At 36.6% G+C, this 22,655-nt stretch overlaps 1 protein-coding gene across 1 annotated transcript in view; it reads right to left on the bottom strand.

The window, feature by feature from the left end:
* LOC129917994 (zinc finger protein 546) overlaps positions 1-22,155 on the bottom strand; it is an 88,378-nt gene extending 66,223 nt beyond the window's left edge. The window contains exon 1 of the mRNA XM_055998275.1: positions 21,943-22,155. The gene's annotated coding sequence lies outside the window, so the exon portion shown is untranslated. The remainder of the gene's footprint in view (positions 1-21,942) is intronic.
* Between the last annotated feature and the right edge of the window lie 500 nt (positions 22,156-22,655).

Genomic DNA, 22,655 nt, shown 5'->3' with positions numbered 1-22,655 from the left:
ACAAAGCGATATGGCGACATAGCGAAACTGACTTTGAATGGTTATTTTCTTACTTTCATTCTTAATTCACATTCTCTTTCTTATGCTCTGTTTATTCATACATAGGTTTATAATATTTACCCCTCAAACAAAGCCGTGACTTTTCAACAAAAAAGGTCAAAAGAAATTATGTTCGGCAGCCATTTTTAATTCTAAATTTGTTTTTTTTTTTTTAATTTCTCTAAAATGCCACATCATACTTTTATCACTCAAAAGAAAAAAATATTAATGTCTCTAAGGACAAAATAACAACACTAAACTCATACTCATATATACAATCCTAGAATGCAAAAAAAAAATAAATAAAAAAAAAAAGTAAATATCCATCCCGCAGTAAAACTTGATGTCATTCCCATTTAAACAATTCCTTGGATAATTTTCCTCCATGATGTCCATGGGCACGCATAAATCACTCATTATGAAGCATAATGAATGGCTGGCGACCTAAATATAAATCATTAGATTAGGTACACGTTAGGTCTCTTGCTTGATGTATACAATTATACATAATACAAATACATACACACACTAATACAAATATCCTTTTTTTCACCAAAAAAAAAAAAAGACATTTTAACTCCCTTGGGTCGTCATCGTCGTAGTCGTCACTACTACTACTACCACCATTTCTCTGGGTTGTCTCCCAAACAACAACAACAAAAAAAAAAAGACGGACCCACGAGACGACAAACGAACATTTAGTAATTCTTTTAATTGTGATCTGATGGCACATCACCAAATGCCCGGAAGGGGTGGATTCTGGATTTCTTGTTTGTACGACGACGACTATCCATATAACCAGCCCTCTTCCCACCCCCCTATCTTGTCATTCCTTTTAGCCCTATTTATATATGTATTTATCTATCTTTGTACTTACATACATTTATAATAGGGGTGTCCTTTATTTTTGTTTTGTCTTTTTTATTTTTGTTCTCCATTTCATCATGCTGATGATGATAACGGGCTTCGTTTTTCAGAAAAGGACATTATGCTTGAGATATGAGCAGGTCCGGTACACCAAGCTCTTAAAATTCCAAGAGTTTATAATGAACGTCTTAAAACCAACAAGGACCTTAAGATGATTTCCAACTTAAGTGCATTTGAAATCCATTGACTGGTGCTGGTTATTTGTTAGTTTATTCGTCGGGGTGCAAAAACCCCCTTGAGTCTTTTTAACCTTTTAACACTATACGAATGACCATCATTTAGAAATATGTTTCCGAAAACTAGTATAAACTTCAGTGTTTACAAAACTATGCAACTAATTGATTTTTTGGAGAAGGTGCTGACCCCCTCCCCAAAAACTTTAGACACATTTTGGAACTGATATAACTTTAATATTTTGACAAATGGCTGTTACGTGCCAGTCCAAGTATGAAGAAAACTCGTCAAAACAAAATTTTTAGAAAACTTTTAACGTGAGGATAATTTTTTTTGGGGGGGGGGGGCGATGGGGGTAGAAAGAGGTTCAGTATTAAATTAAAGTCAGTGAATTCCGAAAGTATATTACGTGCTCCTTAAAAGCATAACTACTGTCTTATGTCCCCTATACTCTTAAAGAAATGAAAACTGTCTACGGGCCTGGAAACGGGTATAGTTGGGGGTTGTTTTAGATAGATGGATGGATGTTCGGACGGACAGAATATATATATAAAAAGGATGAACTGCTCTTTCGCGAAATAGCAGATGAAAATTGTGTGCTTTTCTGTTTTCTTAATTGCTTTCGTTGCCGTTGGCGATGGCGTCCTTTTCTGACCTTTCCATCACCCACATTTGTCCTTTCGCCATTGCTATCCTCCTCATCGTCGTCGTTTGTCGTTGTCGTAGTCGTCAGCGTCATCCTTGTCACTGTAATCGCTGTGCCGTCAACATTTTACGCCAGCCTCTTCTTACACCATCTAAGGATCAAGACCACCATCAGCATGATGGCCAAAGGACATCACTTGCCAGAGAGTGCGCGTGACCTTTTTTCTGTTATTTTTTTTTTCCTTGTGCTGGTGGCTACTGTGCGATGAGAGTTCAATTTCTTCCTTTTTCGCGGGTGAAAGTAATTTATTTTAGTCCTTTTTTTTCTTAAAATTTTAAGTCCTTTTATTTTTTTTTTTTTTGAAGGAATATATTGTAAAGTATATTTGCTTGCTGCTTCTCATTTGTTAGATTTACTTGATGGCTGTTGTGTAGATATCTGCCGTTTGGGTAGGTATTTTACTTTTTTTTCAGTTTTTTTTTTTCATTTCATTCTTCTTTCTTCGTTTCTATTTGTATCTTATTAAACGAAACAGAATATTCATGAGGAGATTAGAATTATTCAACAAAAAAAAAAAAATTTAAGAGGAAAAGCAACGACTCTAAGAAGGGTAGAGGGGGTTGAAAATTATGATTTGCTTTTGTGAAAAGGGATTAAAGTCTTCCTTCTCTCTCTCTCTCTCTTTTATCATTCATGCAAGATGGAAGGTTTTGTTTTTTTTTTTTTTGGGTAAAAATTTTATTTTCCAAAGGGATTATTTTTGATGTGTTTGGTGAAGATCTTGAATTACTACTGCTTTCATTTTGGTTGATGGCGTCCCTCATTTTGGGGGGGCTTAAAAGTGATGGTGGAAAAGATAAATAATTTTTTTTTTTTTTTGGAAAAAACAAATATTAATTAGGATAGAAGGTGCAAAGACTGGAATAGAAAGTGACAGCTAAATGGTTTTACCTTCCTTTGAATAGCTTTAGCAGGAAAATAGAGAACTTTATGGTAAATTTTCTTTTGGTCAAAATTCGGATTTTTTATACCACTACGAAACCATGAGGTTTCAAGTAAAATACAAAGACCGACTTAAGTCAATGAGTCTTTATAATTCTTCAAACTATGATGAAGCCTTTAAAATGTAAACTAGTAGTTGAACTCTAGGGCATAAGACAACCGAGTGTGCAGGCAATGCTGCCCAAAGAGGGTCACAATTAAACAAAGTATGAAAACAAGACAAACTATACAGAAAAACCATAAAGACGGATCAGAAGTGTAAAGAAAAACGTCATAGAATTTTAAAATCGAAAGCGAATGCAGAAGAAGACAAAATATCGACTCTCAAATACCTCAAAGCTGGTGATCCATATTAGCGGCGTGGTCCATATTATCCACGTGGTCCATATTAGCCGCTTGGTCCATATTAGCCGCGATATTTGAAAATCTAACACTCTAAAAGTTTCAAAGCAACCATTATTTTATAAACCCTAGATTGCAGTGGTCGCAAAATTTGTATCCAAAATTGAAATATAATATAATTTTCTCAAAAAAATCTTGAGTCAAACATTCTGACCCTAATAAATTATTATTTATTGTGTTAATAGTGCTTAAATATTTGAAATGTGAAGCTATAGATTTTTAATTATTGGTTATACATAGTTAAAATACGTTTTTTCCTACAATGTCACACCCGTTACAAAAATATGTCACACCCGTAACATTTTTGAATTGTTATAAAAACACAGTTTTCAAATAAATGCTAATTGGAAACGTTATAAAATCTCCTTTACTATATGGCCTCTAAGTCAACTAAGCAGAATAAATCGATTTTCTAACGTCACACCCGATACATCTTAATTTAAGAGTTAGTAAAGTTGGAAGGCAAATTAAAAATATAATAAAAATATCTGATTTGAAAAATATATTAAAAACTTAATACATTATTTAATGAATAGTACACCAATCAGGAACAAAAATGATGTAACTATGTCACACCCGTTACAATAAAAATACCCAAATCTAAAAATTCAAATAAAAAAAAGATGGGAAAAAATCTGCTGCGTAAACAACTTTTAATTGAAAATTCGTCTTATTTCTCTTCCTGCTTTGTTTGATGGGATGCTATAAGCTTACTCAGCAGCCACATGTCAAAATTGAATATTCTCCAATTAATTTATGTCTACACATAAGATTTGTATAGATACATTTTCTGTATACACACAGAGATAGATAGATTTTTTTTCCTTATTAAGATTTGAAATGAAACAAAAATATTAAAAGAAGCAAAAAAAAAAAAAACAAAACAAACGAAACAGGCAGAAAAGAATCATTGATCAAAGTCTTAGCGAAGAAATTCTGACAGATTTATTGATATAATAATGTATCTAAATTTTGTTGTATCTATTCTATCTTATTTTGTGTGTAGATGTATGTATATGCAACAGCGGCTTGTTTTTTTGGTTATGAATCTTCTTAAATTTCTTCTTCCCTTCTCTTGCGCAATATAACTTCGATTTTTATATGATAATTTCCTTGATATATCTTCTGTCTCTGTTTCACTTGTTTTCTGGTAGATTCTTCACTCTGTCGAAGAAGACCGACGAACGATGACGACGATGAAAATTGATGGAAAATCCAATGAAGAAAATCGACAGAGATGTTTATTTATCGAATCAAAACCATGAAACCCCAAGAAGAAGATAAAGAACAAGATGAAGAAGAAGAAGAACCAGCTTCATTGAAGATGGAATCAAAGTTAGACGCCATAATCTCTCACAGTCGTCGTTTTCTTCGTCGTCATCGTCGTCGCTCTGCGATTATTATACCAAACTTTGATGGCAAAGGATTGGGCTAGATTCATATGCCTGGGATCTGAGATGTATCTATGAGTGCCTGCTGGTTTGCTAGGTTATTTTTTTTTTTTATTTTTGTGAGGCATATCGAATCCAAATCTGAGTTATTGATATGACTTTGGTGTAGAGTAATTTTGTTTTCTTTATATTTCTCTCTGAGTGTAAGGTATTTAGGGATTGAAGTTTTCAATGTTTGAAGTGAAGACTAAACCGAACCACAGTCGAGTCGAAGATATATAATTTGTTGCGGTTATGATGGAAAAATAAAAAACATACAATCTGTAATGGAAAAATCATAGACAGGAAGCCGATGAAAAGCGATAAAAATGAAGGTTCCGCATATTGTAAGATAATTGAGTTTTTTAAGGGTAAAGATAGAACCTTCATAGCAGGTGCTGAAGTGAAATGATAAATTATTCAATCAGGTGGAGTTTTTTTTTTGAGATTTTTAGAATGGGAATAAAGAAAGTTAGAATAAATGGAAGTTCCGAAAGATTTAGGTTTCCATATGGAGTCATGTATTGGTTAGAAATGGTATTAAAAATAGTTAATCAGGTACTGCTAGGTTATTTAGGTGACTTTTTTTCAGGAAGAGTTTAATATCGTTACAAAAAATATAAAATCTTTTGTTAGTAGCTGGCAAACAGTAGAGAATGAAACCAATACTGAGACCACATCAGAAGTTCGGTAGGTATCAATTTTTTTTTTTAAATCTGTATTTTGGAATCAAATAGGTTTTTTTTGGCCCAGTTTTGTTATCAAAACTTCATGTTTCTTACATCATTCAAAAGTACCGTCTCTAGTGTACTCTTGTCTCATCATTGAAAAGAACCATAATATTGATTAGTGATGGGAACTATCGAATGATTTGAACTATCGATAGTTATTAACTGAATGATTTGAAATATCGAATAGTTCATTCATTTATTCATTCGAATACAAATTATCGAATAAACTATTGAATAAAAAACTATCGAATAAAAAAAACTATCGAATAAAACTATCGAATGAAAAAACTATTCGAATGAAAATATTAACTAAATGAATGAATGAATAGTTTAAAACTATTGAATGAATGAATATTTTAAAACTAACAATAGTTTGATAGTTTTTATTCGATAGTTCCCATCACTATGAGATGTCCCGAGCATGTCCCGAGTATGTCCCGAGCATGTCCCGAGCTTGTCCCGAGCATGTCCCGAAGATGTTTCGAAGATGTTCCAAAGATGTCCTGAGCATGTCCCGAGCATATCCCAAAGATGTCCCGAAGATATACCGAAGATTTCCCGAGCATGTCCCGGAGATCACCCGAAGATGTCCAGAGCATGTCCAAAGCATGTTCCGAGGATGTCCCGAGCATGTCCCGAAGATGTCCCGAAGATATCCCGAGCATGTCCCGAGCATGTCCCGAAGATGTCCCGAAGATGTCCAGAAGATATCCCAAAGATGTTCCAAAGATGTCCCGAAGATGTCCCGAAGATGTCCCGAGCATGTCCCGAGCATGTCCCGAAGATGTCAAGAAGATGTCCCGAAGATGTCCCGAGCATGTCCCGAGCATTTCCCGAAGATGTCCCGATGATGTCCCGAGCATGTCCCGAAGATGTCCCGAGCATGTCCCGAGCATGTCCCGAAGATGTCCCGAAGATGTCCCGAGCATGTCCCGAGCATGTCCCCAAGATGTCCCGAGCATGTCCCAAGCATGTCCCGAAGATGTCCCGAGCATGTCCCGAGCATGTCCCCAAGATGTCCCGAGCATGTCCCAAGCATGTCCCGAAGATGTCCCGAAGATGTCCCGAAGATGTCCCGAGCATGTCCCGAGCATGTCCCGAAGATGTCCCGAAGATGTCCCGAAGATGTCCCGAAGATGTCCCGAAGATGTCCCGAAGATGTCCCGAAGATGTCCCGAGCATGTCCCGAGCATGTCCCGAAGATGTCAAGAAGATGTCCCGAAGATGTCCCGAGCCTGTCCCGAAGATGTCCCGAGCATGTCCCGAGCATGTCCCGAAGATGTCCCGAAGATGTCCCGAAGATGTCCCGAAGATGTCCCGAGCACGTCCCGAGCATGTCCCCAAGATGTCCCGAGCATGTCCCAAGCATGTCCCGAAGATGTCCCGAGCATGTCCCGAGCATTTCCCGAAGATGTCCCGATGATGTCCCGAGCATGTCCCGAAGATGTCCCGAGCATGTCCCGAGCATGTCCCGAAGATGTCCCGAAGATGTCCCGAGCATGTCCCGAGCATGTCCCCAAGATGTCCCGAGCATGTCCCAAGCATGTCCCGAAGATGTCCCGAGCATGTCCCGAGCATGTCCCCAAGATGTCCCGAGCATGTCCCAAGCATGTCCCGAAGATGTCCCGAAGATGTCCCGAAGATGTCCCGAGCATGTCCCGAGCATGTCCCGAAGATGTCCCGAAGATGTCCCGAAGATGTCCCGAAGATGTCCCGAGCATGTCCCGAGCATGTCCCGAAGATGTCAAGAAGATGTCCCGAAGATGTCCCGAGCCTGTCCCGAAGATGTCCCGAGCATGTCCCGAGCATGTCCCGAAGATGTCCCGAAGATGTCCCGAGCATGTCCCCAAGATGTCCCGAGCATGTCCCAAGCATGTCCCGAAGATGTCCCGAGCATGTCCCCAAGATGTCCCGAGCATGTCCCAAGCATATCCCGAAGATGTCCCGAAGATGTCCCGAAGATGTCCCGAGCATGTCCCGAGCATGTCCCGAAGATGTCCCGAAGATGTCCCGAAGATGTCCCGAAGATGTCCCGAGCATGTCCCGAAGATGTCCCGAAGATGTCCCGAGCATGTCCCGAAGATGTCCCGAGCATGTCCCGAGCATGTCCCGAGCATGCCCCGAAGATGTCCTGGGACATGCTCGGGACACCTTCGGGACATCTTCGGGACATCTTCGGGACATGATCGGGACATGCTCGGGACATCTTCGGGACATGCTCGGGACATGCTCGGGACATCTTCGGGACATCTTCAGGACATCTTCGGGACATCTTCGGGACATCTTCGGGACATGCTCGGGACATCTTCGGGACATGCTTGGGACATGCTCGGGACATGCTCGGGACATGCTCGGGACATGCTCGGGACATGCTCGGGACATGCTCGGGACATCTTCGGGACATGTTTGGGACATCTTCGGGACATGTTTGGGACATGTTCGGGACATGCTCGGGACATCTTCGTGACATCTTCGGGACATGCTCGGGACATCTTCGGGACATGCTCGGGACATGCTCGGGACATCTTCGGGACATCTTCGGGACATCTTCGGGACATCTTCGGGACATCTTCGGGACATGCTTGGGACATGCTCGGGACATCTTGGGGACATGCTCGGGACATGCTCGGGACATCTTCGGGACATCTTCGGGACATCTTCGGGACATCTTCGGGACATGCTTGGGACATGCTCGGGACATGCTCGGGACATCTTCGGGACATCTTCGGGACATCTTCGGGACATCTTCGGGACATGCTCGGGACATGCTCGGGACATCTTCGGGACATGCTCGGGACATCTTCGGGACATCTTCGGGACATACTCGGGACATGCTCGGGACATCTTCGGGACATCTTCGGGACATGCTAGGGACATCTTCGGGACATCTTCGTGGCATCTTCGGGACATGCTCGGGACATGCTCGGGACATCTTCGGGACATCTTCGGGACATGCTTGGGACATGCTCGGGACATCTTGGGGACATGCTCGGGACATCTTCGGGACATCTTCGGGACATGCTCGGGACATGCTCGGGACATCTTCGGGACATGCTCGGGACATCTTCGGGACATCTTCGGGACATCTTCGGGACATCTTCGGGATATCTTCGGGACATCTTCGGGACATCTTCGGGACATCTTCGGGACATCTTCGGGACATGCTTGGGACATGCTCGGGACATCTTGGGGACATGCTCGGGACATGCTCGGGACATCTTCGGGACACCTTCGGGACATCTTCGGGACATCTTCGGGACATCTTCGGGACATCTTCGGGACATCTTCGGGACATCTTCGGGACATGCTTGGGACATGCTCGGGACATCTTGGGGACATGCTCGGGACATGCTCGGGACATCTTCGGGACATCTTCGGGACATCTTCGGGACATGCTCGGGACATGCTCGGGACATCTTCGGGACATGCTCGGGACATCTTCGGGACATCTTCGGGACATACTCGGGACATGCTCGGGACATCTTCGGGACATCTTCGGGACATGCTCGGGACATGCTCGGGACATCTTCGGGACATGCTCGGGACATACTCGGGACATCTTCGAGACATCTTCGGGACATCTTCGGGACATGCTTGGGACATGCTCGGGACATCTTCGGGACATCTTCGGGACATCTTCGGGACATCTTCGGGACATGCTTGGGACATGCTCGGGACATGCTCGGGACATCTTCGGGACATCTTCGGGACATGCTTGGGACATGCTCGGGACATCTTGGGGACATGCTCGGGACATGCTCGGGACATCTTCGGGACACCTTCGGGACATCTTCGGGACATCTTCGGGACATCTTCGGGACATGCTCGGGACATGCTCGGGACATCTTCGGGACATCTTCGGGACATACTCGGGACATGCTCGGGACATCTTCGGGACATCTTCGGGACATGCTCGGGACATGCTCGGGACATCTTCGGGACATCTTCGGGACATCTTCGGGACATGCTCGGGACATGCTCGGGACATCTTCGGGACATCTTCGGGACATCTTCGGGACATCTTCGGGACATGCTTGGGACATGCTCGGGACATCTTGGGGACATGCTCGGGACATCTTCGGGACATCTTCGGGACATGCTCGGGACATGCTCGGGACATCTTCGGGACATGCTCGGGACATCTTCGGGACATCTTCGGGACATCTTCGGGACATGCTCGGGACATGCTCGGGACATCTTCGGGACATCTTCGGGACATCTTCGGGACATCTTCGGGACATCTTCGGGACATGCTCGGGACATGCTCGGGACATCTTCGGGACATCTTCGGGATATGTTCGGGACATCTTCGGGACATACTCGGGACATGTTCGGGACGTGTTCGGGAAGTGTTCGGGACATGTTCGGAACATAAAAACCATAAAACTAGTTTTTCACATTTTTCTCAATATTTTTGAGGTTATGTACAAAAATGATAAAAACAAACTTTTTGTAGCTGCTATTAGTTTTTTTTTTAATTTTCTGAAAAACTATTCAACTTGTTTTTTCAAAAAATGAAACGGCAATCTGAAAGTGCTCAAAAAAATTTATTTTTTTCTAAACACAAAAATGTATGTATTTTAATTTTCAAAATCTTTTTTCTTAACTTCGGTAATAACCTTATAATATTATTTCAAAATTTTTTCAAACAATAGAAATAACTATGTACTACTCTAAAGTGTTTTTGATTTTCTTAAACATAAAAGAAATACCTACAAAAACTCTCGAAAAACAAGGTGTCTATTTATTAGAACTTTGTGATGGTTAAGATGAGAGGTATGAAGCCAAACGAACATATTAAATAATAGAAATCCTATACAGAATATAAATATGCTAATCTTCTCCTAATGTTTTTTTCATATTCAATAGCTAAGTGCGAAGAATTAAACAGAGTCTTTTAAAAGGCATTTTTTTTTTTGTTTGGAAAACCTATTAAGAGATTTTTTTTTAATGTTCAATTACTTTTGTTTGCATTTTTGTTCACAAAAATAAAGTGTGACGGCCTTGACCCTAAATAGAAAAAAAAAACTATCTTAAAAACATTAAAACCCATTAAAGATTCATTTCTTTAAAAACACAGAAATGGTCATGGTGGCAGAGTCTTTACAGTTCATTGAGCTCTCTCTTTCACTTTTCGGATAATAAAACATCAAATTGATTAAAATTTTTATTTATTTTATTACATTTACTCTTCAAACAAAAAAAAAAAAACAAAAAATAACACAATCAACCCTCGAACGCCAGGCCACATTGAGACAACACGAAAAAAACCAACAAAAAAAACAATCGTTCCCAATCAATCCAATTCAATTGAATTGATCTCTGGTAATGTAACAAAATATCTTTTTTTTTTCTTTCCAATATTTTATTTTATTCTTTTTACTCGAAAGTAGGTATATTTTCTGAGAGTAATCATAATTTATGACTCATCCCAGTCATAAATTTAAAATTTGAACAAAAAAAAAACAAGCAGAACCGTCATATTCTGTCCTTCAATCTTCTTCAGAGTGTTTTTTTTTTCGAGAGATTGCCGCGAGAATGCTGACACGTAAAGTGTTTGGAATTTTCTGCTGGTATAGAGAAAGTACAGACGAGCAGAGAAGTATTGAAATGATATGATGAAGGAAAGAATTTTTTTTTCTTGTGATAGATGACTGACGTAATTTATTGTCAATTGATTTTTATGACAGCGCGCACATTATGGCACATCGCCATTTTGAAAAAAAAGTCTAAAAAATACCAAACCCATCAGACCCAAAGGGAAAGGGGGTTTTAAAAAATCTAATTTAAATTTCAAAAACAGTTTTCTCTGAGATATATATACCTACTTTATGCCTTTTGCCACCCTCACTCTCTCAAACCCGTCCGTCGCCATTATTCAGGGCCAAAGTAATTAAGAAGGGTTGCGCCAAGCCACTGTAACTGCTATATACCACCCACCCCACAATTATACCACCGCCTACCTATAATAATTCTTTTCCAGAACAAACTCTTAAACAGGCGTTGTGTATAGTCATCGTCATCGTCTCGATGTGTTTTGGAAAATCTCCCAATGGCAACTCAATCAATCAAAAGTACTGACATCCATTGCCTTTTTTTTTTTTTTTTGCTTTTGGCTCCCTTAGCAATGAGTTTTGAGTTTTTCTTTTTGTGTTTGCTCTATTTTATTATTTTTGGAAAATTATACAATGAGGGTTGTTGTGCTGCTTGATATAAGTAGGTACGTATCTTTTACATTTTATATATATTTTTAAGGGTGAATTTGCCGTTCGGGGACTTATAAATATTTTTTAATTGCCCTTAACATTCACACAGACAGAAAAAGCGAAGTAAAATAGAAACACACGTACACACAAGGATATTTATACCTACAAACAAACAAAAAGCAATAGAACATCAAATGGCAGTAAGCAAAAGTATAGTAGAAAAGCAGAAAACAGAGTAGAAAAGTTTGCCGAAGGATTTTCATTTCTATAAATTTTCTACTTTTCATTCTTAAAATTATATTTTTTCTTCAAGTCAAGACGATAGAATTGAAAATGAATGAAATAGGGGTGGATTTTAATCAGAAAGAGGCTTAGGGATAGAATAGTTAAAAAAGGCCTCAAATTTTAAAAATTGTTGTCTATAGATGTCTTTTTTTTTATTGAATCCTTCAAAGCCTTGAAATGAAAAATTTTGTCTTTCAGATGAAATTTATATTGAAAAAGTGGTCAATTTTTGTTTGAAAATCCACTTTAACCTTTTCACGTTTTTTTATTTCCAGGTGCAACATGTTGCGAGACCTTGAGAATGTTTATAAACTTTTGGTAAGTGCTTTTTTACACATAAATTTTATTTACATTAACAGAGTTTTATTGAAATCCATTCTTTTTTTTGTATTATGTTCTTTCAATTGTCAGCAACATGTTGCGTGAGCCTATATCAATTCCTAGGCAGTAAGTTTTGATCCCTGTGTTTTATAGGGTCTTGTAGTTTCCTTTTTTGTCAAATTCCCATGCGTAAATTTTATAAAACCCACCTTTTTTGTTGTGTCTATTGCAACATGTTGCAGACTTTTTTTTTAACAAATTTAAGATTCTAAAATTTGATTCATATGTAATTTCGTTTGACTAATAGAATTTAAACAAAGAAGCTAAGCTTATCTTCCATTACTAGTTTTGTATGCAACATGTTGATAATCGTTTTATTAGCTCGCAAATATGAAGATACAGGGTTATTCTTTGGGTTAAAAGGGCAATATGAAGTCAAAGATATTACTTCAAAACGAAACTCGTTTCTTGACTTAGTCGGTTTTTCTGTTGCAACATGTTGCAGTTTAAAGTTAGTTTTTTTATGCATTGCAACATATTGCAGAATAGTTCTAGATTTTTCCTTTATTTGTTTTTAATAAAAATAAAAATGATGTGTTTTTGAAATAAATTTGAACCAGAAACATAAGCTACGAAAGAAAAATCAAGAACTCTACTCTGTACATTCTCGTATTTGTTTTTGCAACATGTTGCAGGGCCTTTTAAGGACTCTCTGTTTATTTGCTTTTTTGTCATGATAGAGATATTATTTTCCTGTGTAAATTTGAGTCAGGAACCTAGTTATCTACAAAGACAAAGACGATTCATTTTTTTCATCAGATGCTAGATTTGTTGATTCAACATATTGCTAAAGGTGCAACATGTTGCACGAGAGCAAACCATTTTTACTAAAAAATCAAGGTTTTTTATTACTTCTTCTCCGATTTACTGTATAGAGGACAACTTTTTGTAGGTATATCTTGCGCCTTACTAAATCATCTCCAAGAAATACTGACAAACTCCCACCATGCCGCAAAACCGCTTAAACAGTAGCAGCAGTTCAGCAAGCAAAACTTCATATTCATTTCATCCACTTGTATACTCGCTGTGAGTTGCCCCAATTTACAATAAATTTGCGCCAAAGAATAAAAAACAAGTACCTACCCTTCCTTACCCTTCCCACTCTTTTCCATAACCCCTCAGAGTTTAACGCATATATATTTCCATAGTTAGCCCAAGAAAAGTCATAGAGACAAAGAAGAAAATAAAATAAAAAAAGAGGTCCTTTACCCGCGCATTTGCCTTTCTATCAAAAACATTCAACTGAGTGATTGCGCGCGAACGGGACAAGAGGATAGCTTTGCTAGAAAAGATCCTTGTCGTTTTCACCATCAGGCTGAGAAGATGAAAAAGAAGAAGAAGGTGACTTGCGAGATGGGTTGCCATTGCCGTGGACGGGCCACGGGTAAATATACAAGAAAAACTGATAAACTGCCTACAGAAGCCCATAAGCAAAAAAAAAAAAACCTGAGATTGAGAGTAGCTTCTTTTCTTTGGGTCTGACAAGACACTGTGAGCTGTGTGACTTGTGTGCGAGTGAGTGTATTTGTGTGTCTATTTGGCAAGAGATTTGCAAATGAAAAACACTCGTGTCCTCGCCAATCTATCCATTCCTATGCCCATGCCTCTGCGAAAACACCCGCCAAACAACCACTTGGTTTTTGTTTAATTTTCTACCAACAGGGGTCGTGGGCGAGCGAGAACCGACGCGACGGAGGAGATGTAGACCAACAACCAAACGGTACATAGGATGAGTGATATTCTCTGTGTATCTGTGCTGTAGGGTGTAATAATTCAAGAAAATAATGGCCGTTAATTTTCATAGCTTCTCTCTGCTGGCTGCTTCGAGGACGAGAAAATGAGTCAGTGGAAGTGGAAGGAGTTTGAAAATCGGATCCTGCCTGGACTGGGATTCTCATTTGCTATAAATATATTTATACATTTGAACCGGTCAGAGAGGGTCGCGCCCGCTTCGTCATTCTCATCGGACGTCGTCGTTTTCTTTAGTCTGGCGTCGTAATTGGAGCTCCACATTGCGTCCATGGGTTTCGGTCGGAGGTAGATATAAGAGAAGGAGGAAGTTTGATGGAGGTGGCAGCGTGATGGAAATGAAATATCTAAGCAAAGCTCTGATGGAATAAAAGTGCAGGAAGTCAAGTGACAAAGATTTGTGAGCCTTGAACAAGAGTCGACGCGCGAGCGAACGGCAGAAATGAGAAGAGTGCTATGCGATGGCGACAGAGAATATTCGAGGAAGGTATTAGAATTAGAACTGGAAAATTACTTTTTTTTTATTCTCTTCTACCTTAAATATATTATTATGATGAAAATAGAAATTGATGTGGATAATTAAAAGGAATAAATGGCTCGAAAAAGTCTATATACACACCAATACAAACGCATAAAATTGAGAAAGAAAATTGGAAAATTATTTATGAACGAAGGATAAATTTAGTTAAAGTGGTGGGGCGAGAAAGGTTTGAATGGATAAGGTCCTTTGAATCGAATATTATATAGGTATCTGCCTAGGAAGGAATAATTTCGAGTTAAGCTGGTAAATCTAAATATTTATGATAAGTTTATAGTCAATTTGTTTTTATTCATAAAGAATGTCAGTTTTATAAAAAGTAACCTCTGAGGGGCAAATAATTTAATGAAAGACTTTCTTCAGTTACTTTTTTGCTTATAAAATTTACTTAATCAAACACTATTGACTTATCTAATATAGGAACGTACTCAAATTTTGGCAATTGACATGAACAGATTGGTATTTCGAAAGCAAAAAACAATGAGTCAGAACAAATATAGCAGCAAATTGATAAACTATGTGCTCTCCTTAGACCAAATTCGATAGACACCTTTGATCCATCATCAAAAGTGGATTTCAAAGAGTATAAATCGGGCATTGAAAAAAAAAAATTTTCCAGGTTTAATGTCGAAAACATCAGTTTTTCTAATATAACTCCAAAACAGTACGTAAGTGCTACTAAAACATGATTGAACTGAAAATTGTAGAAAAAAAAATATTTAGTTTTGCAAAGGTCCAAAGTCAAAAATTTCTGTTCTTCAGATTTTCCTCCATATATGCATTTCATTTGTTTTACGCATAAAATGTTCAGAAAAATCCTTAACTCCATAGCACCTTTGACCGTTGGGCGCCACTTTTTAGTGAAAATCATGAAATAATCTTTCTTTTAGTCACTTCGCTTTCAATAAGCATGTACCTTGCAGAGAAACGTACTAAATTTGTGCAGTGCACTCGTAATCGCTAGCCAAAATATATCCAACTATGAATATACATACTTTTTTCAAGGTTTAATGTCAAAAATATCAGTTTTTCGTACATAAGCTAACTCAAATACAGTAAGTTCTATTGAAATATTGAAATATGGTTGAATTGAAAATTGTAGAATTTGTGGTACTCTACAAAAGGGCATTATTTTTTCTATTTCATTTGTTTAACTCATAAAATGATGAGAAAAATTTTCTATTTTCAAACACATTTGACCGTGGGGCGCCACTTTTTGAAGAAAATAATGAAAAATCTTTCAATTAGGTTTTTTTTTTTTTTTGCTTTGGCTCTTTAAAAGATCACGGCATTCACTTCACTTTCAGTAAACATGTATACCTTAGAAATAAATACTCTGCTTTTTTCTTTTACCTGATTGTACCAAATTATTCCCCAGTGACAGTCCTTGTTGCAATTCTCGACGATGTCCATTTAAATCTCCAAAAGCAAAAATGATAGTTCACTGTATACAGAGAAAAAGACCGACTAAAATTAAGCGGATTTCTGGATTTTTTTTGCCTAGATAACTTCCGTCTTAAATAAGCGGAAATCCACTTGATTTAAGATGAAATTCTTATATGTATGATATTAAAAAGATTTTCATCTCAAATTAAGTGGATTTCTGCTAGAAAAAAAACCATGCAAAAATCCGCTTAATTTTAGGTGGTCTATTTTTGAGTGTACCGATTCCGTCTTTATCTTGTTCTTCATCTTCCGTCTTAAATTAGCGAAAATCCACTTGATTTAAGATGAAACTCTTATTTGTATGATATTAGGAAGATTTTCATCTTAAATTAAGTGGATTTCCGCTTATTAAGACGTAAAAAAAACCATGCAAAAATCCGCTTAATTTTAGGTGGTCTGTTTTTGATTGTACCGATTCCGTCTTTATCTTGTTCTTCATCTTCCGTCTTAAATTAGCGGAAATCCACTTGATTTAAGATGAAACTCTTATTTGTATAATATTAAGAAGATTTTCATCTTAAATTAAGTGGATTTCCGCTTATTAAGACGGCAAAAAACCATGCAAAAATCCGCCTCATTTTAGGTGGCCTCTTTCTGAGTGTACCGATTCCGTCTTTATCTTGTTCTCTCCCGTAGTAAAAAATTTTGTATGCTATTTACTTAAAATCTAAGAAACGGGCTCTATTTCTAGTAACAAAATCCATTTACCAATCATTTTTTTAACGTCATTAAAACATTAAAAACTTTTTTTTAAGTAAACTTTTCATAAACATCACGGCAACACTCATCTTTCTGCTCCACTCATGCAAAAATATTCAGCAAAAATACAAAAAAAAATCAGATTCAAATCTTGTATATTCCCCAACCATGCGCCTTCTCTTTCTGCAAAAACAAGGTATTTCTTTCTCCTACCCTTTTTTTTGTGTTGTTGTTTGTCTTCTTATTCAGTTTTCAGTTTGAGTTGAGTGCTGCGCTACTGCTGCTGTTGCTCTGTTTGTCTGTGATAACACAACAACAAAACTATGAACGTGAATTGCAGCCATCGTGGATTTTCTCAGCTGTCACTCAACATTATTTCACCTTTCGTCTTCTTGTGTTTGTTGAATCGACGACGACAACACCAAGAGCACACTAACACATACAATTTGCAATAGAAGGCAAACCATCATCAGAAAGTGGGAATGACCAAACATCAAACACAAACCAACAACAATATGGTTTTGGTATTCGGTTGGAAGGAAAGAAGAAAAGAGAATAATTGGTATTTTCTATACGAGTGTGATTGTGTGTGGACATGTACTTGCTTTGCTTTCTGTATTGTGCTGTTGGTGCAAGCAAATTGCGGGTGTGTGTACTGAGAAATCAATCATTTTGAGTTGTTTTTTTTTTGTTGTTGAGATGGACAAGTTGTTTGGCTGCTGTGTGATACTCATAGAGCAAAGGTACCGCCCCTCTACTATAATAATAAGGTGGGATTGTGTACATTGTTTTATTGTTGTTTTGTTAGTATTTTTACGGAGCAAGTGCTATAGTTTTTGTGATTTTTTGATGGTAGAATGGCAGTTAATATTAATTTACTTGATGATTATGATACACTCCCTCTCTTGATGATTTTCTTTTGTGTGTCAGGGAGGGGAATTTGTTCGATGTGAGAATAAAGTACTACTCGTACATGTTGTGATAAGAACGAGTTAAACTAAATTGATAAAAGTTAACAAGATTGATTTTTTACACTTATTGGAATGGTAGTGTTGCCATTGTGTTTTCTTTTATAGGATATAATAAATTGTTGTAATGAATTTCAAATTAAACAAGGAATTCAAACGCTTTTGAAGCTAGAATGACTAAGTGTTCAACTTTCGGGTTTTAGAAGAATGCAACACTTGTGTCTATGTTCCGAAAAGAAACAAGTCGGTCTCGTTATTACTACCTAACGATACAATAATACCAAATTCCCTCTTGTTTTCGTTTTGTCGAAAGTAATCATATCTTGATTAAACGATCTTGAAGAGATAGGACATTCTTAAGCAAGTAATTTGACCAGACAAATTTTTTTTTTTAATCTTTGGGGATTTTCAGGTTACATAAATGTAACAGCATTGCATTAATTTCATTCCAATTCCTTGTTATGCAAAATATGATATATTATAGTACACCATTTTTCGGTGGCAGTAAGGCTTGGTTTGGCATATTCTCAAGCCCTTTTATTTTAATCACATTACTCTGGAGAAGTGTATATTTCCCAAAACTTTCCACTTGTGTTTATCAAGCGAGATAACTTTAAAAGTAGTTGATGGTAACGCCTTTAAAAAAGTCCGCAACCCGGACAACATAAATCAGTGGCGCAGTGGGACGACCCATAGCAATAAATAAAAAAATCGAATATTATTGCGGTACTTTTGAGTGATTGGTATGTCATCCCAAATATATTTAGGTTCTAACTGCATCAAAATTATTTGCATTGTCCAATTAGTGCAAAAGTTATAGAGCGCTAAACATTAGCTGCGTTCCTTTGGAAATATTTATCTACTTTTTAGTACTTAAAGCTGCTTTGAACTACTTTTTCAGTATAGCAAAGTAGTTCAAAGTAAATTTAAGTACTAAAAAGTAGATAAATATTTCCAAAGGAACGCAGCTATTGTCTAGTTTAATTTTTTTTTGGTGCTAAAAAATCAGGTTGTAATTTGCCTTACTCCCAAAATTTTTTGTGCGGTAAAAAATTAATTTAATAATGGATAATAGCACTCATCAAGGTATATAAATTAATATTTAACTACAAACAAATTTTTGTTTTGTTGGGTTTTGTTTTTATTCGTGATTTTCCAAGTGTTGGTAGAAATACAAATTTTTTGACTTTGAGTAAGATTTTCTTTTTTACACCTACAAGGCTTTCTGGGGTTTTTATGGTTTTATACTCAGGAAAGTGCCCTTTAAATGAATCAAGAAAAAAATCTTGCCCCAATTTCCCCCAAGTACTTATAGTCGCGTTTTTTAGGTTCAACCCCCTATATCAAAAATGGCCAAAACTTAAAAACTTGACTGGATAGTCCGAGAACAGAAAATTTTATAACTTGAGTTTGAAAATTCTACAACTTCTTGGCTTAGAGGAGTCGATAGGAGAGGTAGAAGCTCAAATACAGGAAGTTAATAAATTTTATTGCCTCAAGGTAAAGTAGAAGATGGAGCAGTCTTCTAGAAGACTCAATATGTTCATGAGCGCTAACGAATAATGGCTGAATTCTAATCTAAATATAACTAAAGCTATACAGGATTACGTAAGTGATAACATCAGTTTAAAAAAAAAAAATGCTCCTTAAACCAATATTATTTATAACATTTTACCGGTTTATTAAAAAATGATGTCATCAAAGTCTATAAAAATGAAAAATTGCTAAGCAGTTGTCAAATTTCTGGTCAAAAAGTTCACATATATCAAATTATGATCGAGATATATACCAATATATTCTTCAAAAAATTATACAGATCTTAGTTTTAACCTAGAATTTAACCTGGACGACTTTAGTTATACTTCTGAAATCGACACTGAATAAAAAGTTTTGTTTCTTTATTTTGTTATTTTCTTTTTTGTTTGAATATTCAAATTATTATGTTTTTATATCTATGCTATTATAAGTTCTATTTTACATAAATTAAAATTAACTAAAAGAAGAGAATAAATAATAATAAAAAGAAAATCCTTAAAACGAATTTCGCTGCTCAACTCTTTTAATTAAATAAAAATGAATTTCCTTGGTAAAACGTTTCCATTTATCTAGTTTTCATGTTTAATTAATAGATTTGGGTGTAAATAGACGTCTTAATGCAACTTTGCGTAGTTTCAATCACTTAAACACAAGATATTAGAAATGCCGATTTTTCCATACATTCGTCCCACTGTGTGGCGGTGGCCTTATTTTAACAGTTTTTTTTTTGTTATTTGTATCTCTTGGTACATTTACTTCTACCGCTTTGGAAGAGTATGCACCCTCTTTTTGGAACGTCTTTTTGAGGATCTTTCCGTTTCACGTTCTAGTCCTTCTTTGTCGGTTTTATATTCGTAAATATCCACTTGCTGGGGAATTATATTTGATTCTTTATGTGAGAGTTTTTGGAATCCTTCTTTTTTTTTTTGCGAAGAAGATAGATTTCTTTCGTAGTAAATTGATTTCTTATTTCAACTCTTGATAGAGTTTCAATGTTTCGTCAAGTCTTTGGCGAAGTTCGTTATTGTCTTCATCAAGACTTTCTATTTTCTCTGACTCTACTTTCAAGCAAGCTCTGGCGCTTTGTGCAGACTCTTGTCCAGAGGTGATAATCAAGCTATAATGGGTTTTCTTGAAAAAGGATTTATCAAGTGTTGGAATTGGAATAAATGGCTCTCCCCAAAATCCATAGAGCTGATTTGGATTTTCCAGAAAATCTGAATTTCCACCTGGGGTATTATAACTATCTGTTTTACTCATAAAATATTTTCTCAGTATACGGAGGATGGATTTTAGTCCACGTTATATTCTTTTATGAAAGGGAAGGGGGAAAGCTTGTATCCTATTGATTGTACCCTATGGGATATCTTCTCATTTGTTTACTAGCATCGCTTTAAGGTAATTTTTTTTGTAAATCGAGATGGATTTATGGCTCTAACCTTTCGTTTAAGCTCTTTTACATTCCAAATCATCTAGGGTCCCTGAAACGGTTGTAATACCCCATTCCTTTTTTTTTTCTTGATTCAGAATTTAAATTTGCATGATTTAATTTTACTCTTACTTTTTTGTTTTAAAATCATGTTGTTTTTTTTTTTAAATTGTTACAACGGCAACACTATCTGCCATCAACCAACAATAATGAATACAAACAAAACTTAACTTTTAATCTCATACTTTTCTTGTCTTATTCCTTTCACTTTGGCTTACAACAAGAAAATATAAAATAAAAATTACAAAACGAGAGCAATCAGCAGAACCAGATTAAAATTGACAAGAAACATCAGAGAAAAAATGGACACAAAATAAAATAACAGAAAAAAAAAACTCATCCTCCATGCTGCTCTTTTATCATATTTGATTATTATTTTTCTTAACTTCTCTATCTTTCTCACTCTTTTCTCTACATATTTTGCAGAGATTTTACTTTTTGCAAAAATAATAAAATCAAAGAAGCTCCCCAAGAACGAGACAACATCACACCCAATATGATTTATTCCAAATACACACACACCGGCATTATTCCTTCAACTCTAACAACACTCAACAACAACAACAAATCGACCAATTTAATTAAAAGCAAAGTTGAGTGACAAGCAGCAAGTTGTAGAGTAGAGAGATGCAACAAACTGATAGAGCTATGCCATATCACGCACATTCAAGCGAGACAGACCGAGAGGTGTTAACGAATAATGCGATTTTATATGGCGGCGGCAACTACTTTTGTGTTTGTGTGAAAGAAAATGCTAGCGCAGGCGAATGAGTTGAAAATGAAAAAGGATAGAGAAACAGCAGAAAAACGGGACAGATTTGTGTGCATTCGTGATGTGTGACGCGACGACACCAAAAAAACCCAATTTGATTGATTGATTTATAAGAAAAAAACTCATCAGAATTGAGTGAGTGAGAGCAAACACAAGTTAGTCGTTTTTTTTCATTGAGTTCGAGTGTATTCGTTCGAGTGGAGTAGATTGTAAAAATGAGTTTCTTCTATTTAAACAAATTGCAAGAGAAACTCAGCGAAAAATACACAAAATTGAAAAGAGAACAAATTGCAGAGAATTTATTTTTGGCGGGTATTTCTCAGCTGTTTGCAGCTGTCACTTGATTCCATGTTTTGTCGTCGCTGCTGCCGTCGGCATTTTTGTGATTCAGATTTCAGACTAATTTTTTATTTTGTTAAAAATATTGTTGCTAAAATGATGATTCATCTCACTTTTATTGAACAAACGAATTCATGTTAGTTTTTATTCTCTATTAATTTCATATAAACAAAAAAAACTCACTCAATAAGTTTGCAAACTGCACAACAAAATTTCTCTTCGTATCACAGTTGTTGGTTCATTTTCAATTTGTAGAGAATTTTTTGGTTGAATTTTTGGATATTTGTATTCAGGTTCACTTTATTTCCCACTTAATCACAACTTTGGGGTAAACAAATAAAAAAAAAACACAATAATATTAACTTTTTTATCAATTCACTTTTAGCAAGCGGCAGTAGGTAGCGACAAAATACTCAAGAACTGAATTTGACAGATGACAGTTGGCTCTTCGATTAAAATTTTTATATTAAAGATAAAGAAGAGTAAAGAGATTTAAAGATTCAAGAGTGTTTGAAGAGAATTTTGAGGGGTTGATTTATGGTTAAAATGATTTTGTTTCTTTTGAAATTATTGAAATTAATTTTTAATTTATTTTATTTGGTTACGTGATTTTATTTTAATTTTTATGTCAGAGGTCAGATCTCAGATATAAATACAATTAAATTGCGATAAAGGTAATTTCTGGGTTTTGTTTTTTTAAATATCTTGGGTACCTAGGTATTTTCGAAATTACGATTACAATTGAGTGTTTTGTTCATTTACTAAAAAAAACTCAAACGTAAACCCCTTTGAGATGGAGAAAACTTTGCTTCATCAGAATACTGGTTTTTCGGAGTTCAAATTTGTAGACTCAATTTTATTTTGCAAATAATAATTTAAGCACTTAATTAAATACG

Source organism: Episyrphus balteatus, chromosome 4, assembly GCF_945859705.1.
Source record: "Episyrphus balteatus chromosome 4, idEpiBalt1.1, whole genome shotgun sequence".
Lineage (NCBI taxonomy): Eukaryota > Metazoa > Arthropoda > Insecta > Diptera > Syrphidae > Episyrphus > Episyrphus balteatus.
Note: the sequence above shows the minus strand (reverse complement) of the source record. Positions and strands in the feature narration are given on the sequence as shown.